Source organism: Pteropus vampyrus, unplaced genomic scaffold (genome assembly GCF_000151845.1).
Source record: "Pteropus vampyrus isolate Shadow unplaced genomic scaffold, Pvam_2.0 Scaffold340, whole genome shotgun sequence".
Classification (NCBI taxonomy): Eukaryota; Metazoa; Chordata; class Mammalia; order Chiroptera; family Pteropodidae; genus Pteropus; species Pteropus vampyrus.
The window spans coordinates 527527-546546 of NW_011889121.1; the positions used below are offsets into that span (position 1 = coordinate 527527).

The following is a 19020-nucleotide window of genomic DNA, read 5'->3' on the forward strand; positions in this document are numbered from 1 at the left end:
GAAATATCCTTGAAGATCACCTCTGAAAGCTTAATTGACACAGGATGAGGCGGCACATCTAGGGAAGATAAATGCCATTCAGAATGACTGTGCTTCTGAGTTTGATCTATCTGTTCTCTTCTTGCTGTAAATCAAACTGTTGAATTTAATTTCAAAAATGTTACAGTGATTACTTTAGGCTCCTGAAGCAACTTTCTAAAGTTGAGCTCTGCTCTTCCACTTCCCTGCTATAATGACAGAAAAACTAGTCAGAGTTTATTGCTACTCCCCACTTCTCTTAGACACCATTATGCATGTCACTCAAGCACTTTCCTTCCTTAATAAATGGTGCCCATAGAAAAAAATGATTTGTGGATAAACTGTATTTTTTTTTCTTTTTCCGTTTCTTATTTACAACATTCGTACATTATATAACCAGATTCTGGGACTAAGTTTAATAATTAGTTTATGGTTAAGTAGCCTGAGTTCTTGGAGGAAAAAAATGTCATTCTCTATAGGTAAAGTATTAGTTCTTCATATAAACTGTAAAAATTGAGTGTTTTTGATAAGTACACATATTTCTGATTCCTCATTTGAAAATATGAATATAATTTCCCCCACCTGATCATGTCTTTCCTGCAGCATATTTTTAAAGTAGCTCTTAAAACTTGCAACATGTGACATAGTTGCAATTATTTTAATCTTCATGAAAAAATATGGTCAAAATAAAAATATTGGTGTAGTCTTGGTGTTAGAACTAATAATATTACATATTTGTTTTGTGAGTAGAATATATACTCAAGGAGAATTTTGTTCATCATTACCAACACCTATTACAGTACCTGGCAAAGAAAGAGCACTAAGCTTTTCCCGAAGCAATTAATTAGAAAATGGCAAATGCATGTGAATCAGTCTTTTCACCTTACTTTTATTAAACAGTAATTGCATGAGTGCACACATAATTGTCACTGTTTGAGACGGACTTTTTCTTTCAAAGTTAGAATTGTAAGACTCTAACAGAAAACCAATTTTCAAAAGGAAATTTGGCAAAACTTTGAAATACAGATAAAGAAGATGGAAAGAAACTTGCTCTTCCAGGAAAAAATGGCAAATACTTGCTTAGATGCTGTCTTGGAGCCAGTCAATTTAATGATTCTGGCAAAGGTAGAAAAGCGTTAATAGAACTATTTCAAATATGATGAAAAAGTAACAAATCACTATTAATGAGAAAATTCTCAAAAAATTAGAGAACTCAACATCATATAAATGATGCTGCAAGATAAACATAAGGAAAAGAAAATGAAGACTTTTTTTCTTTCCTTCAAATACAAAAATCTTTGAGTCAGAGTTGCAATAAAGTTGGGATTTTGAGCTTAGACTCTCTGTGCCTCAGTATCCTCATCTGAGTTATAAATATTTTGATATTGAAATTGGCAACACAGATTCAGAAAAGGGTAACTCAGACTTGTAAAATGTCACATTCATTTGGAATGTGGGTTAGCAAGTTGTAAAGATGTCTGTCCACTTGCTTGTCATTCGACAAGAGAGAGTAGGACTTGGGCTGAGCAAAGCTGCTCTACCCTATCAGTTAAGGTCTTGTAGTCAAGAAGGAGTCCAGTCTCAAGCCCCTGGCTTGCAAAGGAGTCTGGAATATCCTGCTAGAACTTTGAGCTTCAACTCTGGTTCTCCAGAATGCTCTACTGAAAATCCTGGCTTCCCCTCAGAGTAGCCTGGTCTACCCATCAGGAGTGGAATCCAAGTGAGATGGGTTGACCAGTTAGCCACTCTACATGAGAAGTATATGGAGGCTGACTCACACACACACCAAGTGCTTTGCTGGGATTCTACAATTGTCTATCTGCTAGGATAATTTTTTTTTTGTCACCAGTAGCAACCTAACAATTAGGCTAATCATTAACAGGTTGTAGATTATACGTTTAGTGTGTGTGTGTGTGGGGAAACTATAAGAGTTAGTCCCACGCTATTAAAATTTTGGTAAGGATAGAGTATCAAGAAGGGTTAATGGAGTTTGTTCCAGGGGAAAAAATAGATTAGCTGATCCCAGCAACTATAATAAACTCTATTGTTTATTGTTATCTGCTAAAATAGAGACTTCTTTTACTAAAGGTATCCTAAATTACTTCTATGATTTCTAAATGATTTCTCCTCCATATTCATTGTAGAAAGTCTCAGGAAAATATTCAGTATGAGTCAAATATGCTGTACCAGAGAATCAACCTCTCTCTGCGTCATCATTGTCCTCTTTTATTCTTTCTTTTTTCTCTCCCCTACTCCCTCATTCTCCCTCTCCTTTGTCTGTCTGTCTGTCTGTCTGTCTGTCTATCTATCTATCTATCTATCTATCTATCTATCTATCTATCTATCTATCTATCTATCATCTATCATCTATCTATGTCTTCCAAGAAAAAAAGTCCCTAAACCTCTAACAGAATATAAGGTGTGAATAATAGTCCCAAGAAAATACTAGGAAAGATATCTGAGTAGAGTAGTAGAATAATACAACTTCTTTTGATTAGATGGCAAATTTATAGGCATATGCCCAAGTGAAGAATTGAGCTAACAGTATTTGAGAATATTATTCAGGTAACTTTCAGTGAAATGATCTCCATGCAGTGGTCTAGGCTAGAGGCTATGCTATATATCTTAAAAATGCTTAGTACTGATCATTGGACCAGATGCTATGGAATCATGTAAGATTCTTCTTGAGAAATTGGTTCCATGGTCAAGTTTTAGAAAGGATATATACTATGTAAGTCTATCTCTTTCCCCACATATTCTCAAACACACATACTTCATTTATGTATAATGTGTATGCCATAATAAAAAATCTAATTAATTCAACAGAAAATAAATTTGATTGCCTTTAACCTATTATTGATTTTTTTTAAACCATAGAACCCATTCCTAAGTTAACACTTATTAAGATACAATGGAACTAGTTTTGGAAGAACTTTATTTGGCAAAAAAAAGCTACTATAGAATAAGACCTTATGGGGAGATAAGGATGCTAAAGTCATGTGTCCACCTGATACTTGAAGTTATTTTTCAAAGGCATTACTCAACCTGTTGTTGAATACTTCTACAGACTTTCAAGACAGTCTGTTCCATCTCTGGCCAGCTTCATCACAAAATCCCTTTCTCTGCTAAGGCAAAAAATAAATTCTTAATACTAGATTACATGCTTGAATTTATCCAGCCTAATATCCTCATAGCTTTCTTTTGCCATTGCTCCACTACAGTGTGTGTGTATATTTGTGAGAGGGAGATGGAGGGAGAGAGAGAGATTATCATCAATAAACTTGGAGACTGGAAAACTTGTTAAAAGTTTTTTGGGCTCCTACCCCCAGAGATTCTGACTTAGTAAGTTGGGGTAGGACCCATGCACTTGCATTTCTAGCGAGCTCATAGGTGATATCAATGCTGCTAGTCCAAAGACCACACTTTGAGAAACACTGGGGTAGTGTATACAGTGATGCTCTGCCAAGATCCCCCTGCCCTAGGTGGTGGGAATATTGGTGCTAAGAGCTCACAGCTGTCTCTCTTGCTGGAAATTGCCCTCAGTTGTAGGTTACTGTTTTATCTAAGCTTGTCCTCTCTCACAGGGTGACCCATAACCAAACTGGTTGATCCTGGTGTACCAAGGCTCAGCCTTCTTGCCTCAATTCAGGACATCTCTGAAGGGTCCTGCAGGTCCCAGAGCTACTCTTAGAATCTGCCAAGTCTTCCGATTCACTATGGGTTAGCTTCTCTCTTTGTCCAAATTTGCCTCACTCATATTTTTACATGTGTACTCATGGAAACACTCTCCAACAAACCTTCTACACATAACTCTCTGCTTCAGGGAGTTTTCTTTTCTACGTTTTCAGGAAACACAGTCTAAATCAGTTGAATTTTGTTTTTACTTTTTTTTTTTTACCCTAAGTGTAGCACCTTATATTTACATTTCATCTTTCCATATTCAGCCTACCATTCCAATTCGTTGAAATCTTTTTGGCTGCTCCTATTCTTGTCTACCGTATTTGCTATTTCTCCCTGCTTTGTGTTGTTGGCAAATTTGATAAGAATACTATTCTATGTCTTCATGCAAGTCACTGATGAAAATATAGAAAGGGACAGAGATGAGATTAGATTACTGTGAAAAGCTGCCAGAACCTCCTTCCAAGCTGATATGTCTCCACTAAATAGCGATGAAGGGAGGCACAGGCCTCAGAGTCACAGATTTTGGTTTGGAACACCAGCTCTAAGTAGAGGTCACTAGCTATCCTCACAGCTAAAAAGAAAAATGCCCTTTTAGCATTTCTATTTTAATAGGCAATTTAGGCACTGCTCATATAGTACATATTGATAGGTCACACCTCATCACCAAAAACCCATAAAATTTATAAATAATCATGAATTCATCATTATTATTCACCTAATTAGTCTCAGGATGAAAATTGTATTTGGTCATTTTTATGGAGGGTTTATTTCATTTAAATTTTTTAAAAATAGCTTGTGATGAAGTTAATGTCAATAGCTAACTCAATTTTACTAGGTAGATGTAAAACACATGCAATATAGAAGAAAAACACAACTCCTTAGGAACCGTGGGAGTAGCCATAAATAAATTCATTGTAGGTGATAATCTCTAAAGGTGTTTGGATTCGGTCTGTTTGTCTTGTTTTAAATACCTCATGTGGCATGAAGATACTGACTGGACGGAGTGATATAATGAGTATCACATTAGGGATTTGATGAAGCTGGTTGCAAAGCTGAATGTTAGAAGATATTTAAAATACGCAATCACTGCTTTGAATGGGGAATTGATTTACTGTCTAATTTATATAGTTTTCATCTCTTTGGGTGAATACTGATGCTAGAAAGAATGGCCAGAGCATAAATCATTGGCTAGAGGCATGAGGTAATTGCTTTTGTTTCTGGCTTTTCACCATGTACCTCAAGGAAGTATTTCCTCTTATATTTTTTCTTGAAAAAAAAAAATAATACCTGCTTATTATTTCACTAATAAAAATGTAGTAGGAATTTTGAAAAGAAAAAAGCTATCAGAATATGGATTCAACTGTTAATGAGTTGGAGTTAGTAAAATAAGAATAGGCAAAATATATTTATAAAAATATGATGAAAGGAAATGCTAAAAAATGTTAAAAGTGATTATTTCTAAATTAAAAATTTTTTTACAATAAGTATCACTTTATATTAGGAAAATTATTTCAATATATAGAAGAAACTTCTAAACACAGAACAATGGTGTTGTTTCTGTTTTTATATCATATAAAAACAGAAAATCAATGGTGTTGTTTCTGTTTTTATATCATATAAAAACAGAAAATCAAAAAGGCACGACCTGGGCTCAGAAACAAGATAAATAGTTCTATGGGTCAAAAAATGGCACAGAAACACAAAGCAGAATGCAGGGTTGAAGATATAAGGCTGTTGGGCTTTGAGATGGGAAGTAGGTAGTGGCTGCTAGGAGTTTAGATTCTGTTAGGCTCAAGGTTCTGAAAATGCTCCATGCAAGATAAAGGAACTGAGCTGGCTCTTTGCTTCAATTAGCCAAAGAAGGCATCAGATTTCCCAACTGGTAAAAGAGGATGGAAAAAAGAACTGCTGTTGTCTATCACCGAGAACTGCTTAAATGATGCCCTCTTTTTGGGGGGAAATTGAAAAGATTAAATTTTATAAAACTCACTAATACCTATATGTCCTGCATAACTTTTTAAAATGAGAAATGCGATTAAATTAATAATTTATAAAAGAATTCCTATTATAAATTGAATAAAGCCAAAAGATCCCCAAACTATATGATTGTTAGAATTAGATAAAATTGTAAGTCAAATGATGATTATAACCATTTACCAAAATAACTCAGCTTTCTAAAAGTAAACTCTAGCTAATTTATATATTTTACTATTTTAAAGAAGTTTTTCTTTTTTTGAGAATGATAGAGATGCAAAGAAACTGAAAAATATAGATATAATTGAAAAGTAATACAATGGATGCTAATATTAATGGTTCAATTAAATCAAGTAAGGGAAACTTTCTCCCATTTGTTTTAATTTTAGACACCATAACATTACATTTTTGAATAAAGAAAAGAAAGATCTGTTTCTGCCCAATAATTTATCTTTAGGAAACAATTATAAGTTTTCTTTAATTTTAGAGTCTTTTCGTGGCTAAATTGTATGTAGAAACATTTCTAAGCATACATTTTGGTGGGCTGGTGAGCCTGGTTTAGAACTAAAGGACTAGCTTAGAATGAAAATGACTACTTGGTTATATCACCAGGTAATTTTCCACACCAGTAAATCATCAGTGATATGGTTCTAAATGCCTCCCTTTGCATACAATCCCTGCAAGCTAGAAACATTCTAATTATTCTAAAGGAGATGACATAAAATGAAGCAGGCAGTTACCACCATGAACCTTTTAGATCTGTATGAATCATGACACTCCCTGGTCCAGAGCCCCAAGGATTCCCATTACAGGTATTATATTATCCTATTGTAAGATGGCAAGAATTCTTATGTGTCATAACCAGTTGGGAAGATTGGGTCTCAGCAGTATAAAAATGGAAGTGCCCTATAACTATATATATAACTCTCTCTTGAAGAGCCAAAAGAAACTTCCAAAAGAAGTGTACTCAAAGGAGGTGCTAGTGAATTGGATGTTTTAATGTACTGAATCCTTTTAGTCCTTAACATGGAATAGAAGGTATATTTTGCATGAGAGGAATTAAAAAATGGGCTTCTCTAAATTGAGAAGTTTGAGCTGGTGGCTTTAAGGTCACCTGTAGCTTTATTATTTATAACTATAACATGTTACAAATATATTATAAGCAGTCCCTGACTTAATAAGAGGTTGTATTTTAAATAAATGTCCTGTTAGCATCATATCACATTCTTTACATAGCTTCAAGGGCAGCAACAAATCTTTACTCTTTAAAATTTTGGAAATAATCCAAAGCCATTTAGTACCAACACCTGATTAATTGTTTCATTCAATTTACAATTATTGAGAACAATTTTTGATTGTTCTCAATAATTGTAATATAAGGTGTTGCTAATACAATAATACAACAGTCTTCTGATGGTCACAAAATAGTCCCTAGGTAGTTCCAGAAAAGAAATTCCAAAAATGTTTTGAAAAAAGAAAGCATTGTGGACAGAGCATACGACTCTTTAATGAAGTCCGCATGCCTGTCCCTCTGCTAAATAAACAAACTGACAAACAAGCAAAAATTTGTGATACTATTTGATTTTCTTTTCTGGGAAAAAATCAAATTTATTTGTTTATTTTTATTTTCAGAAAAATTTGGGCATGCTTTTTGGAAGTATATCACATATGTAAGTATCATCCATCAGGTTTCCAAAAGGGGAAAAAAACAGAGCTAGGAGCAAAGGGAAATCAGAAGATTTGTTTTAAGAAAAACAACTCTGGAGCCAATATGAAGGTCAAATGAGTGTAGTGATTCAATGGCTGGGAGCACAGAGAAAAGGTGGTCACAATTTCCCAGGCAAAATATGGACAGGCTTTAGGATGAGGTGATAAAGAAAAGAGAATAGTTTCTAGAGCAATTTTTGAAGTAGAATTCACAGAATTCGGTAGCCAATTTGATACATGTGTCAGTAAAGAACAAAGTGGAAGAAAAAGGTAGAAGGTAAATCTCGTGTTTCCAGTTTTAGAGACAATGAAGTTAGGAAATTAAACTACATTGAAAACACAGGAAATTTAGCATTATTTTAGGGGTAGATAATGCATTCTACTTTAGACATTTTGGAGCCTGTAGGATGTGCAGATGGAGATATAAGGTAGGTGGCTGTAAGTACAGTTTTGGAGATCAGGAGAAAGATGTAAGATAAAAATAAAAACTGAGGAGTCGTAATGGTGGTTGAAGCCAACAGACAAAGGTGCTCAAATGTGTATAGAGAAAGAAGAGAGAATTAAAAATGGAGCACCAACATTTATGGGTTGTACAGAGCAAAGACAGCCTATACTGATTATTGTTATAATTCCCAAATTTCTATCTCAAGTCATTACATTCCCTAGAACTTAAGATTTTATATCCAGGTATCTACTCCATATCTCATCTGGATACATAATAGGCATTTCAAATGTAACATGTCCACATCATCTCCCTAAGATATCTTGCTCTCAGAATTTCTCCCATATTAGTAAATGGGTACCTCATTTTCCAGTTGCTTAGGCTAAAAATTCTATAGACTTCCTTGACTCTTCTCTTTCTTTCACACCTAAATCCAATTCATTATAAAACCTTTTGGGTTCTGTCCTCAAAATACAGTAGGATCTAACTACTTCTTACCACATTTGTCTCTCCTATTCTAGTCCAAACCACAGTTATTTCTTGACTGAATTATGACAACAGTCACCTAATGGTTTCACTGATTGCCTTCAGTCTATTATAACAGAGGGGCCAGGTAACTCAAAACATGCTATTTGACATCAAAATTACAATTAAGCTACAGAACAGCCATAATTGGGAGTTGTCTTAAGTCTATATGAATAGAAGTCCTACAACTGGGGACACCCAGAAGAAGCTACCTCGAGAATGGTAGGAAGGTTGGAGACAGAACAGACTGCTCCCACACCCAAGTGTGGCGGTGGAGAATCAGGAGGGACATCTCGGCTGAAGAGGTCTCCCTGGAGCAGTTAAGGTTTTCAGACTCACACCAGGATCTCCAACCTAGAGTTCCAATGACAGGAAGAGAAATCCCTATAACTTTTGGCTGTGAAAAGCAGCAGAGATTGTGGCTGAGTAAGACAGAGGGCGGCTAGAGTCACAGATGTTCCTCTTAAAGGGCTCATACATGGATTTACTCGCTGATAGACTTACTTACTCTGAGCTCCAACACTGGAGCAGTAGCTTGAAAGGTGCTGGGAGGAGTTGACTGGTCTGGCTTCAGGGAGAGGGCTGGAGAGGCAGCTTTCTCCCAGAAAGAAGTGCTGGCAGAAGCTATTATTCCTTTGTTGAGCCCTCCCTAGTCCAGGCATGCAGAGGCAGTTGCCATATCTGTGTTTCTATCAACCTGGCTAACACCAGTCACGTTGCCCAGGGGATTCTTTACGACCCTGCCCTACCCAACTGTGAGCCCACCCAAGCTGCTTTCAGTGGATTTTCTATACAAATGGCCTGTCTTGGCTCATGCTACGGACTTTCCTAAAATCTCTGAAAGGTTCACAAAACCTAAACAAGCAAAATCTGGCCTTGGGGTGCCCCATACCTCTTGCTGAGTAGCTCCAAACCTGGCGCTAGTGGCAGCCAGCCTCAGTTTGCACCTTGGCCTCTCCAGGCACATCCAAGCCTAATTTGGGTGGTGACCAACTGCAGATTGCTTGGTGTTCCATGCCAGGTGGCCTCGAGCAGGGTACAGGATGTGGCAGAACTTGGCCTGTGGCAGGGACCCTCCCAGGATTCCCCGGCCTACACGCCGAGTGGCCAGCTTTGGTCTGAGCCAGAGAACCACCCAGGGCCACATCCAAGGAAAACATACCCAAAGGTGGACTGGGCAGGCACCAAAACCCTGCTAAAGTAAATCCTGCTCCATAGAGTAAGTCCCTACACAACGGCCCTCCATGTAGTCACGGCCAGTCCTCACAACTAATTAGTTCAAAGATCGATCCCTCCCACTGATGTGCAAACAGCAACCAGGGCTCAACTACAATAGAAGGGGCATACATAACACATACGAGGGACACACCTGGAGCACCCGAGATAGGGGACCAGGGAGACTGTGCCACTGGGCCCCACAGGACACCTACCATATAAGGCCACTCTACCAAGATCGGGAGACATAGCAGACCTACCTAACATATAGAAACAAATATTGGGAGACAGCCAAAATGGAGAGACAAAGAAAACAGAACAAAGCTCCAGAAAAATAACTAAACAAATGAAGAAAAGCAGTCTACCAGATGCAGAGTTCAAAACACTGGTTATAAGGATATTCAATGAACTTAGGAGAAGAGTAGATGAACTCAGTGAGAACTTTAACAAATAGATAGAAAACATAAAAATAGAGATAGAAAACATAAAAAAGAACCAGTCAGATATAAACAATTACAATAACTGAAATGAAGAATACCTTAGGAAGAATCGACAGTAGATTAGATGAAGCAGAAGATCGAATCAGCAATTTAGAAAATAAGGTAGCAGAAAATACTGAATCAGAACAGTAACAAGCAAAAAAAATAAAAAAAAAAAGAAGAGGATAGGTCAAGAGGCCTCTGAGACAACATCAAGCCTAACATTTGCATCATAGGGATATCAGAAAGAAAAGAGAGAACAAGGAATTAAAAATCTATTTCAAGAAATAATGATGGAAAACTTCCTTAATCTAGTGCAGGAAATAGACATACAAGCCCAAGAAGCACAGAGAGTTCCAAAAAAGATGAACCCAAAGAAGCCCAAACCAAGACACATAATAATTAAAATGCTAAAGTTTAAAGACAAAGAGAGAATCTTAAAAGCAGTAAGAGCAAAGCTGTTAGTTACCTACAAGGGAGCACGTATAAGACTGTCAGTTGATTTCTCCACAGAAACTTTGCAGTCCAGAAGGGTTTGGCACGAAATGTTCAAAGGGATGAAAAGCAAGGACCTACAACCAAGATTACTCTACTCAACAAAGCTATCATTTAGAGTTGAAGGACAGATAAAGAGCTTCCCAGACAAGAAAAAGCTAAAGGTGTTCATCACCAAGCCAGTATTACAGGAAATATTGGAGAGACTTCTTTAAGGAAAAAAAAAATATGAATAATAAAATGGCAATAACTACATTTCTATCAACAATTACTTTTTTAAAACAATTACTTTAAATGTAAATGGATTAAATGCTCCAATCAAAAGATAGGGTGGCTGAATGTATAAGAAAACAGGACCTCTACATATGCTGCCTACAAGAGACTCATTTCAGATCAAAAGACACACAGACTGAAAGTAAAGGGATGGAAAAAGATGTTCCATGGAAATGGAAATAAACAAATGAATAAAACCTGGGGTAGCAATACTTATACTAGACAAAATAGACTTTAAAACATATGCTATAACAAGAGACAAAGACCTAGTAATCCCATTTCTGGGTATTTATCCAAAGAAAACCAAAACACTACTTTGAAGGGACATGAGAATCCATATGTTCATTGCAGCATTATTAACAATAGTAAAGATATAGAGGCCACCTGGGTGTCTATCAATGGATGAATGGATAAAGAAGAGGTGGTACATATATAGAATGGAATATTACTCAGCCATAAAAAGAATGAAATCTTGCCATCTGCAACAACATGGATGGACCTAGACAGTATTCTGCTGAGTGGAGTAGGTCTGACAGAGGAAGAGAAATGCCATATGATTTTACTTCCTGTAGAATCTAAAGAACAAAACGAATGAAACAGAAATACACTCATAAATACAGAGAATATTTTGATGGTTGCCAAATAGGAGGGGGGGTTGGAGTTGGAGGAAAAATGTAGAAGGAATTAATAAGTAAAATTGGTAGTCACAAAATAGTTATGGGGATGTAAATTAAAGTATAAGGCATACAGTCAACAATATTGTAATAACTGTATGGTGTCAGATGTGTACTAGATTTATCGGGATGATCACTTTGTAAGTTATATAAATGTCTAATCGCTATGTTGTACACCTGCAACTAATATAATATTGAATACCAACTGTGATTAAAAAATAAAAAAAAATATTAACATCCTAAAAAATAAAAGATACAATATTTTGGTTACTTGAAATAGCCATAGTTGAATAACATTATGTATTACATTTTTGACTCACTCTCAAATGTCACCATACCCCTACTCTTCTTAGGTGGTAAATAAAAGTATTAGTCAAAAAGAAAAAAGCCATGCCATTCCTCTTCTCAAAACTTTCCAATGACTCCCACCTTATTCAAAGTAAAAGCGAAAGTCCTTACAGGGGCCTATAAGACCCAATGTAATCAGATTTCACTACCTCTCTGAATTCATTCTCTATTATACTCTTGCTCACTTGCCTCTTTCCTGTCACACTGGTCTCCTTAAGATTCCTCTAACTTGCCAATGCCTAAGGACATTTTTACTTTATAAAGACCTTCCTAGACTGTTTTTCTTCCAATTATCTACATGGCTTTCATCCTCAGGTCCTATAGGTTTTGCCTTAAGTGTCACCCTTTTGGTGAGACTTTTCTTAATTACCATATTTAAATAATGGCACATCTCTTTCACCACACACACGTGTGCATGCACACACACATACAACCTCAACTGCTCTCCTTTATTATAACCTGATACAGCATATATTTCACTTATCACATTCTGATCTACAGTATATTTCACTGTTTTATTTGCTAAAGTCTATCTCCCACCTTTGTCTTCCCAGAATATAAGTTTCATGAGAGTATGGATTTTCACTACTGTATACCCAGTACCAATGCCAGGCATCGTGCCAAGCACTTCACACTTATTATATTGATTAGAGAAATATTGCAAGATATTACCATTCTGGAAACTAAGGGAGAGAAAGTTTCAACTAACAGAGTTCATCAACAAGACCAATGTTAAAAAACAGTCAAGTAGGTGGATAAAAACAAGGAAATAAGCTATTGCAAAAGTCACTGATGATCTTACTGAGCCCTTGTTTTCAGTAAAGTCATGGTGCTGGGGAAGCCAGATCTGAGTTGATCAAAGCATAACCTTAAGCTAAAGAATAGGAAACGGTAATGTCAATTACTGCTTCAAAAACTTTGATGGTATGGGGAAACAAGCATAGCTGTATAGAGAACATGGTATCCTAAAAAATTTCTTTTAGGATGGGGAGACTTGAGCATGGTGGTTGGCTGAAGGGAGCTGTAGGAGGAAAAAGTAAATGAAGATCTCAGAGAAAGAAGGCAAAAACTATTACTAACAGAATATATTGGAGAATGTGAAAGAGATCTAGTATCCAGCTGGAGTAGCTTTTTGCTGCACACATATTAAAAGATCAATAATTGTTTTTTCCTCCTTTTCATGTTTCTTTAATGTGAAGAAGGGAAAGGATCTAGGAATAGAGAAGCAACAGGTACCTTCACGGTTGCTAAAGATGAAGAACACAGGTGATAATTTTTCAGTTTATCAACTATTAATTGTATTATTAAAATTTGAAATGTATTATTAGGAAGGACAGGAGACTACTGAGATATTAATGAATAGTATATTTTCATGTATGTACATGTAAGGGATAGTGTATGTAAGGAATAGTATATTTTCATGTATGTACATGTATGCATATGCATCTATACATGTTTGTATGTATACACATACATACTATATCTTTCTTATAATCTAGAGAGATTATTGAGGTATCTGGGAGTTTTTGTGAGGACTATCCAGCCATACTGAACCCTCTGATACTAGAACCAACCCCTGTACTTCATAAGTTTGCTCTCTGCTAATTGGTGGTTGTAGAAGGCCTCGCACAGCTACAGACAGACAATTCGGAGCTAATGTTCATTTCTCATTTAAAGAGTGATCCTGGAATAGAAATAAGAAAATGAAATCTCATGACAGTGTCATCATAATGTCATCAGCCAGATGGCAGTCCTTGAAATATAATCTTTAGAGGCTTCTCACAATAATTTGTAATATCACATTTAATATTATCTTATTCACCAATTCATATCTATTCACAGAGATTGGAGAGCAAGAAATGAACCTGCAGAGGCCCACATTTCTGCCTTTATATATTGACATGTACTCTATAGGGCATATGATCAGGAAAATAAAATGTTTTCCTACTCAAGTCACAACAACGATCTATGTTCTGATCTGAATTGTTAAACTACAGAATTTAGTTGAGAAGCAACTTGTTCTTTTATTCATGAATGGTAGATTAATTCCTTTTAGGTCCACATGGCAATTTACATTTATCTATATAAAATGATAAATAAAGGTCTTATCAGAGCCAGTGTAGAATTTGAAGATTCCTCTGAACTATTAATAAACTTGAACACTAAAATACAAAACAAAATTAATTGACTTTTGTCTTTGATTATGTCTTGAAACTACAGCCTGCCAGTGTATGATACGAAAGTAAAATTCTCCTGTTATGTTTTTTTCTATTTTATTTAATATTCAACAATTTAAAACTGAGGACTTTATTGCTTGAAATAGGCTTCTTAACGTACAAAATTTTTGCATATATTTACCCATAAAATTGAAAATTTCAGAGCAGGTAATACATTAATGTTCAGTAGTAAAACTTGAACTGTGAGAAATAATGTAATCAGAATGCTTTCAACAGAGTCCCTCTTACCTAAAAAGTCTTGGTTACAGATATTTTCCAGATATATGAGATACTTTTTCTCCATAACCCAAATATCAATATTAATAATCTCTCTTTTAAAAATTATGTTTATAAGATTAACAACAAAAGCGAAAGTGTTAATATCCTGTGATAGTTATAGTTTTTGAGGCTTTAAACACCAACTCCAGAAAACAGATAAATAGAATTAATGAGGTAGAAACCAGGAAATAGGAATATGTGGACCACTTTGTTAGAAAACAATTTTTTAAAATACAATTTGGCAAGAACTCCTTTTGAAGTAATATAATATGTAATTTTTATAAATGTACCCTAAACTGCTTAGAACATAAACTAAGATAATCTAGTACAGGGCTGTCAATAAAATTTTCTGTAATGATGGAAATATTGTACTTTGCACTGTCTAATAGGGAAGCTGATAGTTACATGTGGCTCTTGAGCATTTGCAAAGTGGCTGATGAAATGGAGAAAAAATTTTTAATTTTATTTAATTGTAATAAATTTACATTTAAGTAGCCACCTATGGCTAGTGGCTACCCAACTGGACAGCACAAATCTAGAGGAGGATGATGATGGGTAAGATATTGGCTAAAATATCTGAGTTTAGCTGGGTAAGATATTGGATAAAAAGGTCAAAATGCAAAGAAGCACAAAAAAGAATTTTCTTGTACTTTAGTATAAGATCTATAAGAACATAAAATAAGAGAAGCTGTAGCCAAGTAGAATATGGTTTAATCTGTGCAGTTGACACACAGTATACATAGAATGTGACCTAAATGTAAAGGTATCATTAGTTAATAGAGAACCCAGCTTTTCTCATGACTTCTCACACTGACCAGAACAACCATCAAGCCCCAATGGCTCATTGTTATTACAGTCCTACATGAATATACTGTACAGATATACTATACATGAATATAAGAGCTGCACGAATATACTATATTTACTCAAAGATTTGACTGGTTATCTCTCCAGGGAACTTAATGCTGTACAGCCAAAGTTTGCCAGTTTATTGATTTATTCTTTCCATGCTCTTTGGCAGACATTGTCTATTGGCTGGCTCCACCCCAATTCCTAGTTACTAGAGGTAGCTTTATGGCCTAAATTTCCTGGGACAGCCATTGCTTTCCTGAAATAAGCACTGCCCCTTCCCCTTCTTTTTCCTGCTGGAATGTACTGAAGGAAATGACAAGAACGTGAAGACTTGAGGGCTGACATTGCTGAGCCTCTGAGCCAACATCAGCATCTGCCTATTTCTAAACTTCTCATTAAGTGAGACAAATAGACCTTTATTAGGCAAGCTACTGAACTTGGGTTTTCTGTTACTTTAAACTGAAAGCAATTCTAATGAATGCATTTTTCTTCCATGTTGAGTTACTGGCACACCAAAACACTTATAGTTATTTTTTACTTGCTCGTTTATCTATTTAATCAGAAATTTTTTGGGAGGTGGGTACTTACTATATGCCAAGCTAAGTGCTAGGTAATATAGTGGACAAGCAGCCATTGTGCATAGCTTCACAGAGTCAACATTCTCACAGGAGACTAAGACCAGCAAACACTTAACCACAGTGTAGTGAGATAAGCACTATAATAGGGGGCCTAAAGAGCTTGGGCTTTGGAGTTGGTAGCCAGAGAAGGCTTCCTGGAGGAATCGGCATTTACCCTGAGACCTGGATTATGTATATATATATATATATATAATATGCATTTATATATGTATATATATATATATATATATATTTTATATATATATATATGCTATATACACTATATATATGCTATATGCTATATACTACATAATGTGGATTATATACATATAATATATGTCAGGTCATCAGGTAATTGAGAAGACAAAATGTAGCTGTGACAAAATGAAAATAGCTCAATACTACTTAATTGTGTGGGAGTGGGAGACTGAGGGAGAGCAGAAAATTATCAGGCTGGAATTTTAAGGAAAGGCCAAATTATGCAAGACCTTGAAGTCATTTAAAGAAATGTGAACTTTGAATAATATTGGTTATGACACTGAAGGCTTTAAACGTGAGAAGAGGGTGAGCTACACGAATATACTGTATTTAGAAAGATCATCCTGCATTCTATATAGGGAATGAATGGGAAGTGGGAAGACTAGAAGGGAAATCAGTTAGGCGAATGATGTCATTCAGGCAAGACATGATAGTTGAAGAATAGGGATGAAGAGAAGTGACTGGATTTGAAACTATTTAGGCAGTAAATAGTTCTGTGATAGCTTAGCTATTGGGATTGTAGGAGGAAGAGTCAAGTATGAGTTTTTGATTTGGACGACTGAATGGTTTGTGGTAATGTTCACTGGAGGGGATTCATAGGATGAGAAGTAGGTTGCATTTGAAGAAAGAGGTTGAAAGAGGGCAGAGATGAGTTCAGCTTTGGGCCTATTTTGTTTGAAGTTCCTGAGGGACATTAAAATGTAAAAAAGTCAGTAAGATATACAGATCTGAAACTCAAAAGATCATTCTCAGCTGCAAAGGTATAAATGGATAGTCATCGACAGGCTGAAATTACACCAGTGGATGAATTTTCAGAGTATATGAGAAAAAGGAACAGAAAAGAACTGTAGAGGCATGAGTCAAAATTAGCTTGGCAAATTGCAGAATCTGTATGGGCCAGTGAAAAATGTATTTTGGCTTCTAATATTCTATTTTATTTTACCTATTAGAGAAATAACTATATACCTTCCTTAAGTGGTAGCTTTCTAGGGACCAAGTCAAAACATGTAAACTGAAAGCCCCTTCTATGAGGAATCCCAAGACATTAAGGAAGTGATCAAAAGAAATGAGAGAGTTTCTTGGAGATCCAAGGAGCATGAGAATGCTGAGAGGGGACTGCCAGAAAGAGTGGCATCAATGAGACAGACCTCTCTTTAAGCTCTAGTTTTGTACTATGAACAAGTGTTTTGTTTTGTTTTGTTTGATTCCTTCTTAGCTTACATTCCCTAAACTCACCAAATTAATTTCTGATCTTAATTTGCTTATCCAAAGAGGCTTCTCTTTGAAAAGCAGGTATTTCCCATTGAGATCTAACTGTTGACTCTGTGATACCTATTGACTGCATATAAATAAGTGTTCCTTGGCCTATTCTGTCCTTGTTTGACTGAACAAACAGATACCAGATCTGCACTGGGAGCAGAAAGTCCAAAGCTTGTCACTGAGAAGAGGCAGTAACTTTGAGAATTTTTTCCAATGATAAGCCCCCATATTCAAGTTCGCCCTCCATCAGAGTCATTTTAATAGGGCCTTAAATATAACTTCACAGCTTTAGGTCGAATCTTCTTTTGCATGGTCATCTGAACACCCACTGTCTAGAATGCAGGACTAGAGCGGCCCTATTCCCCCAGGGTTACCAGTGTAAATTCAGTTTCACAGGAGTTTCTACTTTTCAATCTCTAACTCAATTTCAAGATTTATTTGGTCTCTCAATTTCCATATACTTGTAATTTTCAATTTTCATTACTTCTAAATTTCTGTTCTTAGTTCAAAATCTGTTTCTTGTTCCCTTGTTGGTGTCCTTTTCCTCCTAATAAAGGCCACCTAACTGACCTCTTCAGTAATTTATGTCATCTTCTGGAACTCATTTACCTTTCACTGGTCTTCTTCGTCATTGTACAGGTACTATTTTTGCCCCTGTTTTCTTACAGAACTAAAAATGAGTACCCAATAATACGTACCTTATCACTGCATGGATAAAGTAACTCTACATTATGCAAAGAGAGTCATCGTTCAAGAAATATTTACCAGCTCCCTATTCTATCACCTGGTATAGTACCTCAGGATCTATCATATAAGAATGGTTGCCTATATCCTCAGGGAGTTTAGACCAATGCAAAGAACAAACATTAAGCAATTAGTTACATAATTCATGTTTTTATTTATAATTAGGATAAATGCTAACGAAAGGAAAGCACAAGGGGTTAAGAGAGTAGAGAAGGAGACAGGACCTAGTTTGAGGAGATCATTTCTGTAAGAGCTGTTAATTTCTATGAATATAAAAGGAGGAGTGAAGTTATGGATCATGTTACACTACATAGATTTTCCCATTGGACGCATGGAGCGAGATACAGTGATGGCATCATGGATAGCAATAACTCCATCATGAAGCTCAAAGTGACTTTCTTGTCAGATTAAGGATGGCACAGCATTTATAATAATAAAACAGAACAATATTTCTTTGGGTAGAGTTCTCAAAGCAGACTGATAAATGATTCTTTTAGCTAGAAATCAGTATTTTGGTTTTGTCTAATCTCTTAGTTCTGTTACTACCTTTGTAACTGTGGGCAAATCATGTAATTTCACCAGTCTTCAAGTCCCTCATCTTTAAAATAAGAGGATTTAGGCAAACCTGTGAGTTTAGTTAGCATTTGTCATCTTGGATCCTCCCATGCTCCAGTTTAGCAGAACTGGGAGAACATATCCGCATTGTCCACCCAGCATCGCCACCCCATCATTATAGCCAACAGTAGTTTTAGAAATAATGTAGTTCGTACCTTTTGTGAATGCTTGCCCAAGAGGCATTGATGTTCTCCGTTATCATGTGTACTTTCCTGGTATCGTCTGCAGAATAATCCCGGAGAAGTTTCATTGCCAAGTCATTTGCCACATCTACATTTATCTGCCACTGGCGGAGGTCTTTGGCCAACTGCTATAGATGCATGTGGGAAAGAGAATGAATGTCAAGAT

The 19020-nt window shown here is 36.0% G+C and overlaps 1 protein-coding gene across 2 annotated transcripts in view; it reads right to left on the reverse strand.

Moving 5' to 3' along the window:
• The window catches only part of DMD (dystrophin), a 2089898-nt gene that overhangs the window by 499594 nt on the left and 1571284 nt on the right, over positions 1 to 19020 (reverse strand). The gene's annotated exons all lie outside the window — the stretch shown is intronic.